Source organism: Dreissena polymorpha, chromosome 12 (genome assembly GCF_020536995.1).
Source record: "Dreissena polymorpha isolate Duluth1 chromosome 12, UMN_Dpol_1.0, whole genome shotgun sequence".
NCBI lineage: Eukaryota > Metazoa > Mollusca > Bivalvia > Myida > Dreissenidae > Dreissena > Dreissena polymorpha.
In genome coordinates this window covers 25,605,454-25,610,483 of record NC_068366.1, presented here as the reverse complement: position 1 = coordinate 25,610,483, position 5,030 = coordinate 25,605,454, and the positions used below count along the sequence as shown (strand labels likewise).

Below are 5,030 nucleotides of genomic sequence, written 5' to 3'. Positions count from 1 at the left end.
ACATACTTGTTTCATTCGTGCAAAAAGCGTCGGTATCATCCATGATATGATATGATATTATATTACACATGCAATTGGTTATTTCAACATCTTTATACATTTTTTGTCTCAAAAATACTCTTGGTCAAACGTTACGAGTTTTGTTCTCTTGGCTTTTGAGCTCAACAAAATCCCATTAATGGTTTGAAGTCGTTTTGTGGGATCTTGGTGTGTCCAGCACAAATCATATTTCGGATTGATCAGAATAACCTCAATATCGACATAGTACACAATTTCCGTATCTGTCGCTTTCCAACATTGATCTCGCGTCGAAAATGTAAACTTCACATCTGGATAGAGATCCATGATGTACATTTCGACAGCTTTGTTCCACTTTTCAATATTCAAACGCAACATATGTCGAAAAAATCCCAAATCTTTGAGTTCAACGGCTAGCATTGTTTAGGTGTATAGAATCAATTTTCAAGTTACTACCTATATAACATTTTCTACCAAACAAACAAACACATGTTAACGTTTCAACAAGTTTATTCAATATTTTGCACATCGACAATTGACAGGCACGCAGTGACAGGTCCAGCATCGGTGCATTCGGTTTATACGTCGCTGTGTTATTTTGCCCACGCTGAGAAAGAATGGAGGACGTTTCGCCACCGCAATTTCAGCTTCCCAGTCTTCGGTTTTCGTTTTTGGAGTTACCACCCCGATGCTGGTATTTTCTGAAACAGAAAAAGCAAAAGTTAACAACTAAATGAACAATGCTTACAATAAAAACTGCTATGAAAACACAATATCTTATCAACACAACTTACTTTTCATCTCGGACTGGCTTATTTCTAAGTCCCAATTCTCAGTCTGTGGAACTTGAAATTTATTTGCTGGTACAGACATGTTGTCGCTTTGGTGTTTAAATCAAAAATGATTTGAATCAATAGTCATGTAGCGCATTTTATATTCAGCGACTGTTTGAGAACCACTAACCCAAAGTTGTTGTCACTTGTGTTCGTGTACAGAATATTGAGAATTTTGTTTGCAGTATTGTATTGACAAGAAACAAAGTTGTACTTTGTTTGCACCAAACGCTCAATTTCATCACGAAGTGTCGCTGAGTCATCTTGCTGCGAGACCTCAAGAATGCTTCTCATGCGAAATGAGTCAAGTTGTTTGTTCCAAAAATCAGTAGTGCATTTGGGTACGAGTGTTTGACCATAACGTTTGATTAGACACGAAGCCAGTTTGTCATGCGTATTCTTTGAAAATGTTAGTACTCCAATCATACTTAAGGCTTGTGTCAAGTAATAGCTTGTAGCTGCCATATCTTTGGTACATGTTCTTGAAAAATAAAGGTGACACTGATAAACCTCATTGCCGTAGTTATCTTCGTAATCGGTTTGTTCGCAAAGCAGAAAATCAGACCCATTGCTTTGAGAACCACTAAACCTGAGCTTCACAAACTGTATGTATTCAGGTTTAGATATATGAATGACAACTTGTTCTAGGTCTGTTTGTGTGAAATCAACAGGCAAAACATGTTTTTCTTTGATAACAATGTAACACGATGAATCGAAACCAAAGTTTTGATTAATGTGTGTAGCTAGCAACTCGGGTTGGTTTGCTTTGATGAGTGTATTCAATTTGCTTTCGCCTTTCCTTTCGCTGCAACGAGCCATTTCTGTTATTCAAATTCAACAATTTAGGTTTTTATCATGGAATTTGTAATACGACGACTTGTATAAATACTGCAACAAAAACTGAATGTGTCTCATTTACAATCTGACAACAGAAGCGACAACATGTCGGTCCAAACATTGTGCGAAAAATTCATTCGTGAGAAAAGAAATTTCAATGCGAATGGTCACCAGAAGAAGTACATGTTTAGCGTTACATGTCCTTTCACAGATGTCGAGGGACTGCGTTTTACGTCGATAACTAACAGTCCGTATGACTACTTGAACTACAAGCCAACGCTGGACCATGTGTTTCTCGATGAACCGACACTAGCTGCGTTTGAACGATATGTTGACTTGATGTTTTCTGTTGCCGATGAAAAGATTGATATGTGCTACTTCAAAATATTGAAAACATTAGTACCAGAACATTTCGCAACTCTAAACGAGCGCATAAAGAAGGGTAGATACATGCAGTCGAATCCCACGTTAAACTACAGACTGCCGATATGCATAATACCAGTGTTGGAGTTGCACGGAATCGAGGAGTTTAGCAAAGTCTATTCGGTGAAATCCACTTGCCTATCTTTGGAAAGGACACAGATACGATTGAAGCTGAACACCTACTTTCGAGCAGTCATGACATTACTCGATTGTTCGGAAAATGATATCGTGGAAATATTGGTGAAAAAAGGAGTGCTACCGAGTAAAAACTTTCAGCTTGTCAGTACACAGAAAGAGCTCACAATAGGTCTGAAAATTGTGAGAAGCTGTGGTGAAATATACGAAGCGTTGCAAACTGGCATCGAAATGAGAGAGATGAATGCTAACGTATACTCACTGCAACCAAAATATGGATATCCAAATACAAATTTGTGTCAGGCGTTAGAGGTTTTGTTTGTGATGCATCCTTTGTACCGCAAGCACATCAACAGTCTTCACATTGAAACGGAGCTGATCGATGGGGGAAAAGGTAGACTAGTCAATGCTATTCCTAATCGCAAACGCAAATTTGCTGAACATTCAAAGGATCAGTCCAGTCTCCCCAAAAAGATGCTTTGCAAAATTTGCAAAACAAATGACTTGCCTTGTTCTGATAAGAAGGCGTGTTCGGAGCAAAACGAGATAATCAGTATGCCGGTCGATTTGGCAGTCGTGAAAGAAGAAATCGTGGAAACGTTCACCCCAGAACAAGAGGTACAAGAAAACCCGATGCCCGTAAGCGATATGTTGCCCGAAGAAGACCCATGTAAAGTTTATTTCATCAATCAGTGTCAAAACGAAGAACACGAAGATATGCTCTCTCAAGCGGTTAGAACATGCATTCCCAACATTCACATCCAACCGAACTTTGTCGCATTTTGTGTGTCGAAGGAATTGCTGACAAACGGCCTCGTTTTGTACATTCCTGCAGATTTTGTGTTGTAGTCTGTTGTGTGCAAATTTTTTGTTATATAGCTATTACATGTGTTTTGTTAGATGAATGAAATAAAAACCAGCTATGTTGCGCTTCATACTATTTGTCTTGTTTGTGTCTCTATGTAGCTGTAACGATAACTGCTTCAAAAAATCGCCAGAGCGCGATCTGGGTATATACAATGGTGAATTCTCGATCGTTTCCTATGATGATGCGCTAGAAAAGTTACGCAAAATTGTATATATTCCTGAGAGAACGTACACAACGCAATATGATATTCTCGAGGCCATACGAAAAGTCATAAATCAAAATTTGGGCGTGAAAGACAATTATTTGACCATTGATAATCACAGGGACAGGTTTTGTTTCCAAATCAAAGGCAAACTCTTTTTGATTTTGACCCCGAATATAGGTAGGATGCTAGCTACTGATTCTCTATGGCGATTCTTGGTACCAGACAATACATCTAATCATGTTGCAGACATCGAAAAACGCAGTAGCGATAATGATTTCGTTACATCGACAGTTTCAAACGAAATTGACACACACACAAACAGCGAAATGGAAAACACAACGCTTGCTTATATCCCCAACAATGGTTCGACAACCACAAAGGTTAACAAAAAAAGCACGCAAGCAACACTGAGAGTTGCACACGAAAATACCACTAAAACATTAAGTAAAAAACATAACACATCAGTTGTCAATGCCCTTAGCGATGGTTCAACAACCACAAAGGTTGAAGAAAATAGCGATCTTGGCACATCGATAGTTGCAAACGAAACTAGCACACAACAAAACTACAGTAAAATCCATAACATAACGAGTGGTAATATCACAAATAATGGCTCAACAACCACAAAGGCTAACGAAAATAGCGAAACAGGATCTGTCCTTGTTATAATCGAAGTTGTGTTTTGCATTCTAGCCGTGTTTGCAATCGTTCTTGGACTTATAGGATTTGTGTATAACGTTATAAAAAAAACACAGGAACTAAAATAAATATAAAACACACTTATACAAACGGATCTTGTCATTCTTGATGTTCTGAGCCAAGCATGCGGGCGTTTATCATTTTGTGTTTTTTCATTGTTGTCCGCGCAAACACAACAGTTCAAAGCGTTTCTTCAACAACCACATCGAGAGTTGCAAACAAAACTAGCACACAACAGAACTACAGTGAAATCGATAACATAACGAGTGGTAATATCACCACCAATGGCTCAACAACCACAAAGGCTAACGAACATGGCGAAAAAGGATCTGTCGACGTTGTGTTTTGCATTCTAGTCGTGTTTGCAATCGTTTTTGGAATAATAGGATTTATGTCGTACGTAATAAAAAGATCATAAGAACTAAAATAAATATAAAACACACTTAAACAAACGGATCTTGTCATTCTTGATGTTCTGAGCCAAGCATGCGGGCGTTTATCATTTTGTGTTTTTTCATTGTTGTCCGCGCAGACACAACAGTTCAAAGCGTTTCTTCTTACGGTTTACAAAACTGTTATTGCAATGTGTGTGATCCGACTAAAAGTATTGGTAAAATATATGATGGATCTTGCTACTTTATCAGTATTGAGCAACAGTTCAAAGTTGGAAACCAGTTTTCAACGAACGTCAATGTACGTAAAACTGTAAACAGCACCGACTATAATGCATACGATGTGGTCATTTTTGGACATAAAAACATTCATCTAAAAACGGTTTTCACTCAAGTAAGCAACGAATTTATTTTAAACAACATCCAAGGTTCTATCAAGATAGCGCTGTTCAACAACAAAGATAGGCCTGCTCAATGCGTTCATTTGTTCAAACGAAAATATTTGGGCATTTCATGCGAAACGGCTAACGTAGCCTTGTTAAAAGCGGATCGAGGAGAGTTTGTGACTGTGTCACCTTTCAATCCGCGTGCGTACAAGACATGTTCATTTGACGAAAACG

At 38.3% G+C, this 5,030-nt stretch overlaps 1 long non-coding RNA gene across 1 annotated transcript; it reads right to left on the bottom strand.

Moving 5' to 3' along the window:
* Positions 1-510: 510 nt before the first annotated feature.
* Positions 511-1,114, bottom strand: LOC127852989 (uncharacterized). Its single transcript, XR_008036390.1, has 2 exons — positions 813-1,114; positions 511-719 (listed from the first exon to the last, which is right to left on the bottom strand). It is a non-coding gene; the product is annotated as an uncharacterized LOC127852989 (long non-coding RNA).
* Positions 1,115-5,030: the final 3,916 nt, after the last annotated feature.